The sequence below is a fragment of the Herpailurus yagouaroundi genome, unplaced genomic scaffold, assembly GCF_014898765.1.
Source record: "Herpailurus yagouaroundi ecotype Mexico unplaced genomic scaffold, PumYag 163, whole genome shotgun sequence".
NCBI classification, from domain to species: Eukaryota; Metazoa; Chordata; class Mammalia; order Carnivora; family Felidae; genus Herpailurus; species Herpailurus yagouaroundi.
Genome location: NW_024412404.1, coordinates 52875682 through 52894791, shown reverse-complemented (window position 1 = coordinate 52894791; position 19110 = coordinate 52875682). Strand labels below are relative to the sequence as shown.

At 36.5% G+C, this 19110-nt stretch overlaps 1 protein-coding gene across 2 annotated transcripts in view; it reads right to left on the bottom strand.

Moving 5' to 3' along the window:
* Positions 1 to 19110, bottom strand: part of ATRNL1 (attractin like 1) — a 788891-nt gene that overhangs the window by 227128 nt on the left and 542653 nt on the right. The window lies entirely within an intron of this gene.

Genomic DNA, 19110 nt, shown 5'->3' with positions numbered 1-19110 from the left:
CTCCAGGCTCTGAGCCATCAGCCCAGAGCCTGACGCGGGGCTCGAACCCACGGGCCACGAGATCGTGACCTGGCTGAAGTCGGACGCTTAACCGACTGCGCCACCCAGGCGCCCCTTATTTTATTTTTTTAATATGAAATTTATTGTCAAATCGGTTTCCATACAACACCCAGTGCTCATCCCAACAGGTGTCCTCCTCAATACCATCACCCACCCATCCCTCCTTCCCACCCCCCATAAACCCTCAGTTTGTTCTCAGTTTTTAGGAGTCTCTTATGTTTTGGCTCCCTCCCTCTCTACCCATTTTTCAAAATCATCATCTTTTATAAACAAAGTGTTTGATTTTTTTTTAAGGGTGGTATATTGTTTGTGTGTTTCTGTGTATTAAAGTAAAAGAAGTTGTAAAACTGAGTATTTAGAACACAGGTCTACCTAATTGAGAACAATGACTAAATAAGGCAAAATCAAGCAGTCCCAACTATTTTACAACTCAAATTTCTTTAAGATCTTAAACACTGAATTACTCCCACACCCCTAATTAAACTGTTATTCACGAGAGTAGAGTCTGTGCTCCTATATTCATTTCTGCATTCTCAAAGCTTGACACAGTAGGAGAAACACAGTAAAGGTTAGATTAGCAAGAAAATAATGAATTAACAAATTAATCTCAGCTCTCTATTCCTTGAGGTATCCATATTGCCAGACACAGAATTTTGCCTTCACCATCACCTTCTTACTCCCACTCACATCAAATTTAAAAGGGGTTCTCATCCTAAAATCCCAGGATCTGTCACAAACTTGATTCTCTATTCACTTTGCCAGTATCTGACCCTGAGTAAACCCCACCCTTCTTTCCTCACTTCTGATTCTAGCTTTAAGGTCATTATAAGACAAAGTCCTTGTCCTTATTGCATATGCTAAGCTCCTCTGGGTTTTTCTTGCTGCTCAGCAATCCTTTATTTCATCTTAAGATACTGTATTTCATTCATTTCTTTCCTTATTCATACATCTCTTCTCTCCCTCCTCCTTCTTTTTCTCTTCCTCCTTCTTCTCCTTCTTTCTCCTTTGCCTCTCTTTCTCCTTCTTCATCTATTTCTTCTCTTCTTCCCCCCTCTCCTCCTCCTTCTTTACACTATTAGAATTAGTCACACTCTACCAAATAGGCAAGTTCTTACAGGATAAGGGAATTACAGAAACAAAAGTAGAGGCAAGGATGTTGGGAGCGGATCATGTTGTTTGGGTGAGATAACAAGAAATGATTGGATAGAAAGGAACAGACTGGATTGCTGTAGGTTATGGTACCTTATGCAAAGGAGTGTGAATTTTTACTATAAGAGATGATTCCTTGGAGAATTTTGAGCAGGGGGACATAAGCAGATTTGTACCCTAAAAAGATCACTTTGGTAGCACTGTGGAAAAAAGGCTGGAAGAGGGAGGCAGAGAAAGGCAGAGAGACCAATAAAGAGAGACACACAATACATTCAGGAAAAAGGTTTTGAAGGTTTGTAATTACAGTGGTAGTAGTAGGGCGAAGTGATGATTTAAAATCTATTTTGGGTGTACAACTGACAGGGCTCCATGACTGATAGATGAAGAATAGGGTAGGAGAAATCTTGGATAACTCCCAGTTTTCTGTCTTCACTTGCTATTGAGCCTCTCGTATAAGTGTTCTAAATCTCTTCTATTATTCTTTTTTTTTTTTATGTTTATTTATTTATTTTTGAGAGAGAGAAAGCAAGCAAGTGGGGGAGGGACAGAAAGAGAGGTAGACTGAGAATCCCAAGCAGGCTCTGCTCTGACAGTGCAGAGCCCTATGTGGGGCTCAAACCCACAAACTGCAAGATATAACCAAGAGTTGGCTGCCCAACTGACTTAGCCACCTGGACACCCCATTATCCTTAAATCTCACACTTATACCCATAGCGTACTCTCTGCAGGTGACCTTACTTCCAATATTACCACACACGCACACAAAAGATCATCATCAAAGGTAAACTTTTTTTTTTTTTCCAATGTTTATTTATTTTTGGGACAGAGAGAGACAGAGCATGAACGGGGGAGGGGCAGAGAGAGAGGGAGACACAGAATCGGAAACAGGCTCCAGGCTCTGAGCCATCAGCCCAGAGCCCGACGCGGGGCTCGAACTCACGGACCGCGAGATCGTGACCTGGCTGAAGTCGGACGCTTAACCGACTGCGCCACCCAGGCGCCCCAAACGTAAATTTCTATCACATGAAACTGCTCAAATTCCTTTTAGTCTTTACTCCTCATTTTCTTATCTCTCCCAAATAATTCTCTTAATTGTTTCTTTGATCCTCTCTCTGCTTTCACTTCTCCTCTGTGCTAACATACATTTCCCCCCCTTCGATAATTCTCCTAGAGGAACTTTTTCTTGGATCTGCCAGTTTCTTAAATTACCATCTCAACTCCTTCCTTCCTTTCAACATTATCAATGTCAAAATGGTAGTCTAGCCTTGTTGCATCCACTTTCTCATCTTCAACCAGCCTTTTTTGTCTGGTTTCTGCCATTCATTTGGCTTTCTCAATAGTCACCAATGACTGCATAATTACCAGATTTCACCTCCCCTCCTCAGTTCCCACATTCTTTGACTGCTTATGAAATGGGTAGCATCTTTTCTCACTTCATCCCTTCTGGCATACCTTCTTTTTTTCAATTTGTGTCTTTCTCAAGCTGTCATTTGATACTTTGTTTCCTTCAATATGCCTCCAACATTTTAATTATAGCAATTTTCCTACACTCTGTCTTTGATTCTCTTTTCCCTTCTCACTCCCATTACTTCAAGTGTGTATGAAGAATTCCCAGCATTCTGACCTTTCCCTTTGTCCCAGTCTCGATTTCCATATTCAATTCATTGTTTAGTTCTATAAATTCTGCTTCTTCACAGTTTTCAATATATTTACTTTACATTTTTGACAGCAACTAGTTTGGGGCTTAACTTGCCCACGTGTTTCTCGTTCTCAGTCATTCTTCAAAACAAGTGATGCTACAAAATGCTCCCAGTATCATTTCTCTAAAATCAATCAGAAAATCCTGCTCAAAACTCTTGTGTGATCCTTGCCATCTCATTTAAATTGACTTTCATAATATCTTCTATCTTGATTCCCACAATTCCTTCCCCAGCAAGCTAATCCTGCCTTCCTACTGCTGCCCACACACACAACACTCTTTCCTGTGTCTGCCTTCTGCTCTTACTGGTCCTGCAGTGTGGCGGTTCTTTTTGCTCTTCGCATTTCAAACCTACTCTTGTCTCTGTTTATTGACATTGTATCTACTTTCAAAGGCCAAGATCTTCCACCATAATCGCTCATGAAACATTTATCAACGTCCTGAGTTTTGAATTCTTTTTTTCCCTATTCTTTGTGTCTGTTTTTCTTTTGGCATTAATCACACTGTATTTTTTATTAGACACATTTTTACATGTCTTATATTTCCTTTTGGTCTGTAAATTTCTGGAAGATAGAGACAATGGCTTTCCATATCCATCTCCCTTACTGCTTTGCAGCAGTTAAGTTTGGTCAACATTTGTTGAACCAGTTTTTCACAGAATAGAGATTTTCTTTCTAAGATAGATTTTCCATCAGGATATAGGGAAAAATGAAATAATGTTAATTTTGCTTTTAAGATGTATTGGAGATAAAAAAAAAAAAGACCTTAAGAAATAATGACTCCTTCTCCATGAAAAATTGCATATACACCTTACCTATATGATATTTAGTCTGCCCATTTTTATATGACATGGTTAATGCACAACCTTTCTTCATAAACTAAAAATTAAAAGGGGCTTACAATAAACATGAACAAAATTATAAGGTTTAAGTATAAACAAAGGTGTTTTGTATGAATAGTATAGAATTATGGCCTTGTGTAAAAGGAAAATGTATATTAAGATTTGATGTAAGTTTTCAGATTTAATATCCTAAATTTTTACCTAGTTGCTATTTTATTTTCTAAGAAAGCAAAGTGTGAAAACGTGTACTTGGCCAAAGTATAACATTGTTAGTTTCTCTGATTCTACATACAAAATATCTAGCACTACACTTCTAATATCTGAGATATCACTTTATGAGATTTCCATTTGATTTAACAGCATTTTATAGAGTTCTTACAGTCAGTTATTCCCTTGAGGATATAAACCTCATCAGATTATCTATCAATGGAAAGGAGGAGGAAATAAAGGTTAAATTAGTAACTGATTTTACATGAAATGTAAGCAAAAAATGTATTACAGAAACATAAATTTAACGTAATAAAAACTGTCATGGGGAACTACATCCTAATAAAATATTTAAAGAAAACTAAGAAAATAACCATTGCATACTTCCAGACACAAAAAAGTGCTTGAAGGTGACCTAAAAAGTTAGAATAAGGAGACAAAAGCATTATAATAAGCTTTTTGTTGTTATGAGTAATCAGTATTAAGATATTAATATTAGTTTTATGTTACTCATTAAACATTAATAGTTTAACATATATATTATAGTGAGTATTAAAAGTCTTTGACAGTACTCAAAAATACCGTACTGTGCATCACAGATTGTAGAATATTTTTGTTTGCAGTGTATGTAATCTGCCCAATCTATTGAGCACATTTTTTTAATGGGTCCAATGTTTTACGTAAGAGTAGGTGAAGGATGAGAATGGGGTTGGAAATTCAGTCTTTTTCACTCAGAGCTGGAAGACCACCCCCCAAGAATTGCTAAACTGCACTTAAAACTTTCTAATAAATTATATTACAGCCTCACTTTGCAGAGCCACTTCTAACTTGAACAATTGCTATATATAAATAATTTATGCTAGTATTGCTTCAACTGCGATATGACCATACCCTTGAGTGGTGTATTGCTCTGCTGAATGATAGCTAATATAATACAGGGGCTCAGGGTTATAAGACTTTGTACTGGCCAATGTTTCTGTTTATCATATCAGCCACTAAGAGGTGAAAATGCATTTATCCTTTTGTTGTTGTTGTTCATCTTTACATTCTTCTCCATCATAGTTATATTCATTTTAAATGATTAAGATGGGGCACCTGGGTGGCTCAGTCAGTTAAGCATCTGACTTTGGCTCAGGTCATGATCTCGCAGTCTATGAGTTCGAGCTCCGCGCTCGGGCTCTGGGCTGACAGCTCGGAGCCTGGAGTCTGCTTTGGATTCTATGTCTCCCTCTCTCTCTGCCAGCTCACAGTGTCTCTCTCTCTCTCTCTCTCTCTCTCTCTCTCCCTCTCAAAAATAAATAAACATAAAAAATCATTTTAAATGATTAAGAGAAGACAACCATAAAGTTTTAATGTCTCAACAAAAACTTTCATTTACAAATTTTTAATTTTGAAAATATATGAGTAATGTAAATGTATATACATTTAGCTTTGAACTCACTGAATTCTGTATGAAATACACTAGCAGTATTTTACTTATACATAGTTTACCTAGGACATTTGTAAAGCTATTTACTAAAAATTGTAAACAAATAACTTTTTCATGATTAAATAAATTCTGTCTTCTGATCATATTAAATTAGGACCGTGCAGATTCCAATAATTTAAGTGTATATTCATACCATGTTGTTAGGCTCTATTCATATCATGTTAATTCTGAAGAATCACCTTCAAATCTTAATTCACGCTCCATTCATTCATGAAATTCAGGACATTCTGTTATGATTCCAAATCTTGTATTTCTAAAACAATTTTTGAAAACATCATCTGCTAAATGGTCTTGGTGATGAAAGGTCTTTCATAATTTTACAATAAAGATATAGGCAATTTGAAAAGACAACTGGGAATCCAGATCCTTCCATACTTTAAGAACCAAAGCTGTGCCTATAAAAATCTCCTACTTATTTTAAATATTTTTCTTGAAATAAGAAATACTCTATCTTCTAAAGCATTTGTTATGAGGAATATGAGAAGGTGTGACCTTAACTCAGTTTCTTTCTATCACGAACTGAAAATCATCTCCCTCTTTAAGGTACGTGGCTCCTGGGACCTATGAGTGACTATGTGCAAATAGGGCTTGTGGCCTGTAGAAGTTTTGGCTCAGGAAACTTGTGCCAGATGTTGCCCTCTTCGGACTGGGAAAGTTCATAGAAACGAGGATAAGGATTTTACGGATGTTTGGTCTGTAAAGATCTATAAAACACCAAGAGGGAAGTCCATATACTTCCTAAAAGAATAAGCTTGGATTGTCCGGCCCTCCAAGGACTAAAAAAAAATAGCATAATCAGTGGTAGGAGTCCTTCCTGAGCCTTAGAAGTACAAGGAGGTCAATAAGGAATTGGTGGCTTGACTGCTTCTATACCACCAGCCCATGAACAAGTAGTGAGACCTCAGAGGTTGACAAAACTGGAGTCTCAAAATGATGACCTTTTAAAATAACAAGCGAATGACAGGGAAACAGCCATCCAAACAAAGAGAACCTCTGTCCGGTAAAACAGAGCTGCTACAGAAGACAAACCGCCATGTTGAGTAAGGTCTTCCCCCCCTAAAATAACCAAATTCTTAATACTTTTTAACGCATTCCTGACATTACAGGCAGTGAGGGAGTGGTCCAAGGCAACCAGTCAAAACTGGAAAGGGGAGTAGAAAGCAGCAAGCAAAGGATAAAGCAGGGCGGCCCTGAGGACAAATGCTAATCTAAGTAACCCAAAAGATAAGAAAGCTGAGCTTGAGATTCCTGCACTACGCCAGGGACCCTGGAAGAAGTGGGTAAAGAATTATGGCAAGCCCTCGGTTTCTGGCAGAAGCAATCTTCTTTGGAGGAAAGCATTCTTTATTTAGGCCAATAGAAAACCCCAGATTAAGATCCAACAAAGAGGAGCTCACAAAGACCGCCAAACACACAAGGAAATATGCCAGAATGGGTGAGAGCCAACAGAAATAAGCAATAGATTTAGGTTTCCAAAGATTTCAGAGAGTGGAATGATCAGATATAAAATAAAAATAATTATGTTTGGAATGACATATGATATAATAAAAACTAGCAAGAAAAGAGACTTTCAAAAACTGCTACGCATCTTCAAAAAAGAACAAAACAGAACTTTTAAAAATGAAAAAAAGAAGGTATTGAAAGTAATACAATGGATAGGGCAGAAAGCAAGTTATATATTGCCCAACAAAAAAATGTGTGAGTTGGAATAAGGCCCTGAGGAAGTAAGTCAAAAGAAACACAGAGAAGGTGATGGAAAACACACCTTAGAGGTTAAGAGATATTGCAGATAGGATGAGAAAGGCCAACATGCATATAATCAGAATCTTGTTGGGAGAACAGAGAAAATGAGGGAGAAGAAAATTCAAAGGGATAATAAGTGTGAATTTTTAGAAGTAAACAAAGATTTGAATCCTCAGACATAGAAACACAAAATATGCCAAGTGGCATAAATACAAGTAAATTCATGTTAGGAAAATAATGGTAAAACTGCAGAATACCAGAGACAAAAGCCGTTGGAAAGATGGGCTAGATTAGCTGCAAAGGAATGGTAACAATACTGTTAGAAGACTTCTCAGTTGTGACATTGGAAGCCAAATGCGAGAACAATTTTCAAATAAACGAAATGTGCAAGTATGTCCCTCCCATTGCAAATTAACTAGATGCTTGATAAGGCATATTTTTAAAACATTTCTTAGAGTGTAAGTAATTAGGGAAAACTGAAAAGGGGAGCAGTAAGCAGCAAACTAAATGATTTTATTATCAAACGACGTGTGGTAAAGGAATTTCTAAAGGCAAGTCATGGGACAAAGCAAACATTTTGGAAGCAAGCTCTGAATGCAAAGAAAAACAGTGAGCAAAGAAATTGTAAATATGTTAGTAAATTGAAACACATATTGATCATGTAAAGCAACAACGTCAATAATAATGTTTAATTCAACGAGTGACAAACTCAGAACTACAAAAAAACTGCGTCACATAAGATTCAAACTGTTTTTAGGTTCTTTCGTTGTTTGCAAGGAAGTAGAAATGTTCATTAATTTCAGACTTTAATTATGCCTGTTAAAAATTGAAGAGAAATTACTATAAAAAGAGCAAGAGTGTATAACATAAAATTGGTTAAAGAAAAAAATTGAGGAAATTTGAGGAGAAAGTTGAGAAATACTGACTTTTTTTTTAAAATGTCAATTCAAAAGAAGGCCAGCAAAAAAGGGGACATAATAGAAAAGTCAGGACAAACAGGAAGAAGGGTAATGTCTGAAAATATTACTAAGACAGTCTGATTAATAGAAAAAATAGAGAAAATATAAAGTTCTAATAGCAATATCAGAAGGGAAAATACTTATAACAGAAAATATACATTTAATATATTTGGTATAAATAAGAAACAAAGAATGTTCCAATACAAAAATGAAGAAAAAACTGAAAGCTCTTCTAACGTCTTCAAATTTTCTGTAATTGATATAGAAAATCTTGCATAACCAGAGTACCATCAATAAATGCTATTAAAATAAAGGAATACATGGGGTGCCTGGCTGGCTCAGTCGGTTGAGCATCCAACTTCGACTCAGGTCCTGATCTCACAGTTGGTGGGTTCAAGCCCCACGTTGGGCTCTGTGCTGACAGCTCAGAGCCTGGAGCCAGCTTCGGATTCTGTGTCTCCCTCTCCCTCTGCCCCCCTCCCACTTCTCAAAAATAAATAAATATAAAACAATTTAAAAAAATAAAGGAGGACAAGGAAATACTGGTCAATGAAATGAATGAGGAGAAATAAAATGGTCAAAGACAATACAAAAATATTCACTCTCATTACTAACAAGATGTCTGATGAAGAAAAGACAACATTTCATGTATCAAAATTAACAAGACTGTTTTTAGAAATGCTTTTAAAATAATTTTTGACACCGGTGCTAGAAAACCAGAATTCTCATACTTTACTAAAAGTAGTAAAAATAGGGGCAATTTTGGAAAGTAAATAAGCAGTGTATCCCAAGATCCACAAAGGGTTATAATTTTTGATCTAATAGGTTTTCTTCTACAGATTAGGATCAAGAGTTGTGTACAAGAATTAATTACAGTCTTATTTATAATAGTGTGAAATTGGAATCAAGCTAATTGAAAATAAAATAGGGAAATAAATTATGTTATGCCAGAAAATAATTAATACAACATTTTAAACACAAACCTAGAAGTAAAAAATGTTCACCAAATGAGAAAAACAGAATGTAAAATCAAATATAGAATATACTTTCAATTTTGTAAAAATACGTATGTGCAAAAGGAAAATGTTACTGGGAGGAAATAAAAGTTCTGTCAGTGAGTATTTATGGATAGTGAGATTATGGAAGATTTCAATTTTAACTCTGATTATTTTTGCACTGCTTTTTCTACAGTGAGGATTTACTACTTACATAATTAAAGAATCATGGTAAATGTTAACAAAATAATTAAAATTCAAATATCACAAGATGGTTATGACACTTCCAAAAGCGAAAACCCAGGGAAAAGAAAATAAACCACTGACGCTAACCATAGGAACTACTGTCCAGGAAGATGGCGGGCAGGAATGAAATGCCAGAGGGGCTGGCCACTGGCTGTGCCCAACAACTCAGGCTTCTCTGTGGTGAAGCCAGCAGTGCTTTTAGCATACAGCTGCTCATCTGTCTGGCCTGGACAATGTGCCTGTCACCTTGGACAAGAGGTTTCTTACATCGTGTACTAGGCTGAACTGTCTTAATTCTTCATGACTGTCTGAGTCCCTGGAATCAATACTACAAAAACCTCAAGTAACTCCATGTTTTGCAAGAAAATATCCCACTGATAACGTTAGGGCCTAAGATGTGTTCCCAGCTTGAACTAATATCAGCATGTTTAAAGAATGGGATAAGAGAGAAACTTTTGGGCCAATCTGAGATTCAGATCCCAGTTCTTGCTCTACTGGTGAACAAGTACGTGGTTTCGAACAAAGGTCTTAAGCTCACAGAGCTTCAGTTTGCTCAGTTATACCTGATTCTGGTAAACAGAACAAATGAAATTGCTGTGCCTTTTTCCTTAGATTAATGTAAGGCTCAAATAAGGCTGAGAAAGTGTATGTAAACAAATGTTGAAGAACAGAATCTTAAACTCAATGTAAACATTTCAATTTTTCCCATGACCTAGGAAGATCAAGATGAAGCCCCTTACTTTGGCACCATGAATCCTCATTTCTATTGTCTGGAAAGCTCTCTCTAGTACATGCTTGATGAATACCTAAGTGCTAATGTTACAGAATACACCCCACTGGTCATCTACATTATCAAAAATTGAAATGTAGATAAATTAATTACAGTGGGTGAAGAGGTAACAGAGCAGCCCATAATATGTACAATATGAATAGTGTTTTTATTCCCTAAAATGGAAATGATGACCAGAAACATTCATCTTAAATAACTGGCAAAATTTCAAACCTGAATATATGTGAAGTTAGTATGAGTCTAAAAATTGGGAAAAACTAGCCCACATTTTGTACTTCCATTAGACTGATACTTTCATTAATTCCTTGTTAAAAAAAAGGGGGGCAGTGCATGCCATCAGAGAAAGGACAGTACAGAATGCTACGCAAGAAGAACAACTCATATATCCCACCCTGCTAGATATAACTATTATTAAGAATTTACTCTTTTCCATGTTTATCGAAATTAGATCACAATGTGTATACTACTGTGTAACATATAATAAGTTAACAAATCCTTTATTGTTGGCCAGGAAGTGGTTTTGTTTTTCAGTGTTATAAGTGGCAGCATGAGAATAATTGGCTAAAAAAAATAATTAGAAATAAAAATAGAAACAAAGAATAATATCCCAGCAAAAATTGCCAATTATACTTAAGGACTCATACAAGTTTATACTCCCAGCAAAAAAACCCAAAACAAAACATGAATAAGAAATGTACATTTTTAACATCCTCATCACTTCAGTCAAAGGGTTGTATGTTCACTTGCTGGTCATCCAATTGTTTGCTGTGCTCTTAGTGCGACACCAGAGCTAACAAAGCCAGCCAGTCTAAGTCACTTAAAGGGCGATAGATGCTTTTGCCTCCATTTCCCATGGTTTCTATCAGTTGATAAAGAAAGGCACATATTTTGTTGCTTGAGAGACTAAGACAGAATGCCATTCATTATGTATCTCAATGAATAAATACAGCAGCCTCAGAAGTTCTAGAGCGATTACAGTGCCATTTGAAAAGATAAAATAATTTTCTTGTTCTGAAATTTTTTGATGTATAATTGACAAATAGCACTATATTAGTTTCAAGTGTAAAATATAATGAGCCAACGTGATGATTTGATATTTGTATATATTGCAAAATGATCACCATAATAAGTCTAGTTAACATCTGTCACCATACGTAGTTATACAATTTTTTTCTTGTGATGAGAACTTTTAAGACTTGTTTCCTAGCAACCTTCAAACATACAATACAGTATTATTTTTTAATGTTTATTTATTTTGAGAGAGAGAGGGGTATGAGGGAGAAAGAAAGAGAGAGACAGAGAGACAGAGAGAGAGAGACACAGAATCCCAAGCAGGGATTCTATCAGCACACAGCCTAATGTGGGGGTCAATCTCATGAACTGTGAGACCATGACATGAGCCCTAGCAAGAGCTTAATCAACTCTGAGCCACCCAGACACCCCAAATATACAATATATTATTACTAACTATGGTCATCATGCTGTACATTGCATTCATATGGCTTATTTATTTTATAACTAGAAGTTTGTATCTTTGATTCCCTTCACCCATTTTGCACAGTCCCTGACCCTTGGCTCTGGCAATCACCAGTCTGTTCTCTGTGTCTTATGAGCTTGCCTTTTCTTTCTTCCTTTTATTTCTTTTTTTCCTTTCCTTTCCTTTCCTTTCCTTTCCTTTCCTTTCCTTCTCTTTCCTTTTCTTCCTTCCTTCCTTCCTTCCTTTGTTTCTTCCCTCCTTTCCTTTCCTTCCCTCTCTCTTTTCTTTCTTTCTTTCTTTCTTTCTTTCTTTCTTTCTTCCTTCCTTCCTTCCTTTCTTTCTTCCTTCCTTCCTTCCTTTCTTTCTTTCTTGTTTAGATTCCACCTATACATGAGATCATATGGTATTTGCCTTTCTCTTTTTGACTTATTTCACTTACCATAATGCCCTCAAAGTCCATCCATGTTTTTGCAAATGGCAAAATTTCATTCTTTTTTTAGTTTTTTAAAAATATTTTTAATGTTATTTATTTTTGAGAGAGAGAGAGATAGAGAGAGAGAGAGGGAGAGAGAGAAAGAGAGTGGAGGAGGGGCGGGGGGGTGGGGGAGACACAGAATCCAAAGCAGGCTACAGGCTCTGAGCTGTCAGCACAGAATATATATATTCCATATATATGTAATTCCATATATGTAATTCCATATATATATAATTCCATATATATATATATGTATATATATATATATATATATTCTCACTTCTTATTTATCCATTCATCTATCAATGCACACTTACGTTGTTTCCATATCTTGGCTGTTGTAAATAATGTGGTAATAAATATGGAAGTACAGATATATTTTTGAATTAGTGTTTTCATTTTCCTTTGATAAATGCCCAGAAGGAGAACTGCTGGACCGTATGGTAGTTCTATTTTTAATTTTTTAAAGGAAACTCCATACAGTTCTCCACAATGGCTACACCAATTTACATTCCCACCAACAATCCATAAGAGTTCCTCTCAATACTTATCTTTGCCAACATTTATTATTTCTTATCTTTTTGATAACTGAGCATCTGTTCATATACCTGCTGGCCATCTCTGTGTTTTCCCTAGAAACATCTATTCAGATCCTCTGCCTATGTTTTAATCTGTTTTTTTTTCTGTTAAGTTGTATGAGTTCCATATAAACATTGAATATTAACCCCTTATCAGATATATGATTTGCAGTCAGCCTTTAGATGTTTATTTAATTAGAAGCCTGGCCCTCAGGCTGCAGCTATGATGATAAACTAATAGCCCTCTTTCACAGAAAGACTGAGCCCCTGAGTTTGTTGCCTCTTGCTGTGGCCTGGGGATGGTAGCTATTTAAGAAGTCTTTCTCCTTTGGTTACAATCCTGTAGGACTTGTGAATATATGCCCCACTGGTCACCAGAGCCAATCAATGAAGAGGTGTCCCCTGGTGGCAGCTGCAACACTCAGGGCACCAGACAAGGATATAAACTCCATTCCAGAAGATACCAGCAAGCTGGAGCAAGGAAGAGAGAGAACGCAAGGATAACGTCCACCAGCCCGCATTATTGAGAACCTCTGTAGCGGCTGTAAGTGCACCAAGCCAGAAGCCTGCCCCTCAGGCACAGCTCCACTGGTCTTCAAAGCCAGATGCTTTGGGGGCTCATCTCCCAGGAAATGGTCTTAAAAGTTGGTATGCCTGATGTGAAGTACAAACCCTTCACCCCTCAGGGAGAAGCTCTGGGTTTTTAGTTCTCTCCTGAGTGTGAGTGTTGGGCTGGGGTTTATTTTGAGACTGTGTCTCGCCTTTTCCTAACTGCTTCAATGTGGTTTTCCTCCCATTCACTTGATCTAAAGGGGTTGCTCCACCAATTTTTAGGATTTTTTTTTTTTTTGAGAAAAGTGTTCCATATATAGATGTGGATTCAGTGTGTCTGTAGGAGGAGGTAGTAAGTGCAGGATCTTTCTACATTTCCATCTTGAGCCAGAACTGAAAAATCATTTTTTTATCTTTCTATTTAGACTTTACGATCATGTCACTGGAAAGACTTTCAAAATGAGAACATTATACGAATAGCAACCTTAAAAATGTAGTCCAGAAGGTGATCACTTCTGGACTCATCCCTTCAACTGCTACCGCCCTGGTCTTGCCACCATTATGTGTTACTGCTATTAGATTCCTACAGTAGCCTACTAACAAGTCTCTGTCCTTATATCCTGCCCCAGTAGCAGGAACTATAGATTGATTTACATCACCCCTCAGTTACTGTGTCAGTTTCCTGATGGTTGCCAATGTGAAAACCTGCATTTTTTTTTGCCCGAGGGCTTTCTCTGGGCTCCTAAGTAGTCCTCAACCAGTCACTAAAAGGAGTTGGGGAATAAATACTCAGCCCCATTGCATCTGGTATCCATAGTCTGATGTGTGATTCCCAAGGATATTAACTTCTGGTTGTTCATAGTGGTATTGGCTGCATTCTATTTCCTTTTTCATGGTTCTATTCCCTACCAACAAATTCTTCAATCCCAGGTGAACAAATTCGCCTTGGTGTCTGTTTGTCAGGGAACTTTATGAAGACATCTCTCTCAACTATTCTCAACCCAAAGGGCAGAGTGATCCTTTTTAAAACCATCAAATTATGTCAGTCTTCTTGCACAACCCTGCGATTGCAAATGGCTCTTCTCTTCACTCGGAACTCAATGTCAAAGTCTTTATAAAGATCTGCAAGGCCCTGTTATCATCTGCCTAGACCCCATGCTTACTGTTCCATGAACCTGACAGGCATGCACCACCTTAGGGTTCGTCCTAAGCCTGGAACACTGATTTCCCTGGGAAACTGCTGCCTGCTTAACTTCTTCCCCTCTTTCAAGTTGGCTCAGATCTCACCTTCGAAATGAAGTCACCTTGACTGCCACCTTCTTCAATATAGCACACTCTCCTCCATCTCCAAAGCATTCTCAAAACCCTTATCTTGCTTTATTTTTACTTTTCCCATTGCACTTACCAACTTCTTAACATATTAAATAATTTTCTATCCCCTGCTATAATATAAACATGAGGACAGAGTTCTTTGTTTTATTCTCTGATGTTTCCCAAGCACTTAGAACAGTGCCCGACACATAGAAAGTGTTCCATGAAAATCTGCTGACCAATTACCATAAATTTTCATGTTATTGCTGCGTGGAGGAAAAATGACACATGTATACTGTAGGTCACACTATTACTGCAAAAATAATCCTCTTTTTAAGATAAGTTTAAAACCAACTAACACATTGTGTTTCCATAAAAATTAACATCCTAAGTGCATTTGTTAAATTTTAACACTGTATTTTAATTTGTCACTACAATATGGCAAAATATAATGATTCATATTTTCTAATAGATAATTTAGAGTGTGATTATTCATTCTACATATATATATTTTCAGGTTTGACACCTAGGGCTTTATACAAAAGTCTTGTAAGGATTCAACACTCCCCACTCATTAAAAATATAATCAATACACATGTAAAAAATTTTAGGAACACATCTACTTCATAGAATAGGCCATTTGGTATACTGTGGTACACAATTACCTGTAGATGTATCAAAAGTAATTCATTTCATATTGTACCTTACATTTTCCCCTGACTCTACAGATGTGGAACTTAGTGGCACATGAGTCAAATTTAATTTAAAAGAAATCCATTTCTTAACTTACTACATTATGAACACTCAAAAAATATTTACAGAACAGTAATAGCCAGCTAACCTATGGCTTTGTGTTGAGTTTAAACACCAAATTTTAAGAAAACCCAGCAGAGGAATTTTAAAATTACTTTGATTTTTAGGTTTAAATAAAATCCTTAATGTAATTTCAGGGCCTAAGCTTTGGAATTCACTGTGTAAGCAAATCAATAAGCCACACTGTACTGTTACACACATATATATATAAAAAAAGAGATTTGGAGCAGTTTTCAGTGTACTATAAAAATGGAAAACAAATCTCACATATATATGCGTATGTATGTGTATACATTTAAGATAGATAACTTCCAGTTAATAGTAAGTATTACAAAATGCTTAGCAAAGGAGAAAATAAAATAAAATGTTAAACATTCTAATTCTATTGTTATTATTTTCTAAAGTATGTCAGAAGAAGATATTAATGGCCGTTCAGATTTACTTCTGATGTTTAATTTTTTACAGGAAGAAATAAACAAACAATTTAATTTCTAAAAGAATCTGCTTAAAAACAATTTTTTTATCTTGCAATGTTTTTAGATCTATGTTGCTGATTTGTTTGAGATGGTTAGACATATACAGCTATAGGTAATTTCGAATATCAGAAATCATAATTATTTACCAAGAGGGAAGAAATCTGATTTTAAATTTAGTATTTGAGGCATGGAGCATGAAGGTACTCAATTTACAAAACTACCACCTTAATAAAGTAAATGTTACATATTACATATTCCCCCAAATTGATCTACAGATTCAACACAAGTCCTATCAAAATACTAGTGGGCTTCACTGCAGCAACTGACCAACTAATCCTAAAATTAATGTGGAAATTCAAGGGACCCAGAAGAACCAAAACAATAGTCAAAAAGAACAAAGTTGGAAGACTCATATTTTCCAATTCCCAAACTTACTACAAAGCTACAGTAACCAAGATAGTGTGGTACTATCATGCGATAGATCTATCAAACATTGGAATAGTATTGAGTGCCCAGAAACAAATCCCCATATCTATGTTCAACTGATTTTCAACAAAGGTCCCAAGATCACAAATGGGGGAAAGAAATTCTTTTCAACAAATAATAAAAAATTACCATGTGTTCCAGCAATTCCATTCTTAATTACATACCCAAGAGACATGAAACTTGCATGTAAACAATCATGATGGCATTTTTCAGCATATCTAAAAAGTGGAAACAACCCAATTATCTATCAACTGATAAATGTATAAACAAAATGTGCTATATCCATACGATAGAATAGTATTTCACAATAAAAAGGAAAGAAGTCCTGATCACATGTCACAACATGAATGAACCTTAAAAATTTTATGCTAAGGGAAAGAAGCCAGTCCAGGAAAACACATGCTGTTTCCACTTGTATTAAATTAAATGAAAATATAGATTAGGAAAATCTATAAAGACAAAAAGTAGATTAGCGCCTGGGGCTGAAGGAGAGTGCTGGGAGAGACAGGGGAAGTGACTGCTGAACCGTACAGGATTTGTCTTGGGGATGATGAAAATATTCTAGAATTGATTTAGTGATGGTTACGCAACTCTGTATATACTAAAACCCACCAAGTTGTACAATGTAATGGGATGAATTGTATGGTACATTTCCTTAAAGCTGTTTCCAAAACAAACCAAATAATACTACATATTAATAAGTAAAACTTCCCAGATACAAAGGGCCTGCAAAATGAGAATTAGCAGGTAAATATTTTTCTTCTCTGACATTTCATTGAAAACAAGTGGTACAAAAGAAATAGAGGCATGCCAATTATTTATATAACTAAGTAATAAAATGAGAAAAATAACAAGACTCCCAACATTAGTAGAATGCTTTAAAGGATACAAAGCACTTGCACAAATCGTCCTGCAGCCAACAAATCATAAACCAGAATGAATCACTTGTCTCTTCCCCTGAGTTTAAACACAGTGATCACATATAAGGAATAGGGATGATGCCAGTGGTCAGAACATACTCAGCAATGTTCTTGAAGAAACAGTTGGAAAGGTAGGTGGTTAGGCCTCTTGTGGGAAGTAAATGGTGGCCTGCACTAGGAGAGGCCCCACTATCCGCAGTGTCTGGATAGGTGATGCCTATGTCACCTTTTGGGGGGGGGGGGCAGAAAAGCAACAGAAACCAGCCCAGTGTCAGCTCAAGGCTGCAAATTAATGATAGAGTAGCTTTAGAGGTCATCTGGGGGCGGGGGGCAGAATCCCAGAGCCATACATGTTGGAGACAGGACAACCCCTAAGCATTCACTTCTCCCTCCTCAACTGAGTATCTGCGATTACATCAGAGAGAGGCTACCATCTGAGGGGAATAATGCTTGGAAAGGAGGTATCTGAAAGTTCTCTCTTAGTAAAAGGGACATCCATGGCAAATGAGCAGTGGTGACTGAACCCAGGTTATACCCTACGGACAGCTGCCTCATACCCAACCACTAAATTGCTTGAAAGAGCACAATGGAGAGTCAAGAATTTTATCCCTCTTCCTAAGTGGATCTTAGTACCTAAAGTAAAATAGGTGTACATAGAAAAAAAAAAAAAAAAGGAGACCTCTGAAGAGTGTAAGCACAAGGAAAGAAGGAACGACATTTAAATAAAATATAACGAATGGTTTCAGAAAGATAAGGGAGGGTATTCGAAATATGAAACATCGACAAGTAGTTATGAAGAAAAAAACAACTGCAGCTATTAACAACAAAATACATCATTGGTGATAAGAAGTCAATGAATGGGCGAAATAGCAGAAAGGATACATCTAAAGACGATCTGGAATGGCAGGTGGCGGGATGCTCCGAGAGGCATCAAGAAGAAATAAAAGAGTACAAATAATGAGAAAAAGTTCAGAAATATAGATGATAGAAGAAGTATCAAGAGCATCTAATAGCAATTCCAGGACAGATTATGGTAAGAAATATTTAAAGAAACAGTAACCAAAGATTAGTCAGAATTATATAAAATTATAGGCCTGCAGATTCAAAGGGGCATAGATTGCCAAATAGGAGAATATGGACACATATCAGAGAGAGATTTAAAAACATTAAGAAACAAGAGAAAATTATGAAAGATTGAAGAAAAGGAAATGGAGACCATTTACAAAGGACAAAGAATCAAACTGACATCAGACTTGGGACAAAAGAGTTATGCCTCTGAAGTTTTGAAGAAGAGAACTTTGAATTTTATATCCAATTAAACTGTTATTTACATGTGGGGACAAAATAAGCATATTGGTAGGCATCTGAAGTCTCAAAGATTATGCCACATAAAATTTCTCTTTAAAGAATCTCTTGGAGGGGGCGCCTGGATGGCTCAGTTGATTGAGCTACCGACTTCGGCTCAGGTCATGATCTCAAGGTTTGTGAGTTCAAGCCCTGCATCGGGCTCTGTGCTGACAGCTCAGAGCCTGGAGCCTGCTTCACATTCTGTGTCTCCCTCTCTCTCTGCTCCTCCGCCACTCATGTTCTGTCTCCCTCTGCCTCAGAAATAAATAAACATTAAAAAAATTTTTAAACAAATGAAGAATCTCTTGGAGGATTTACTATAGTGAAATATAAAGAAATGTATGAGTAAGCAAGTAGATATAAAGAGTAAAGAAGGGTGAAGATTGTTCATCGTTACTTAAACATGCCACACTAAAAAAAGTACACCCAGAATATCTGGATTAAAATTTCCAAACAGTATTAACATAGGTAGGAGGAACAGAGGGAGTTGAGAGCAC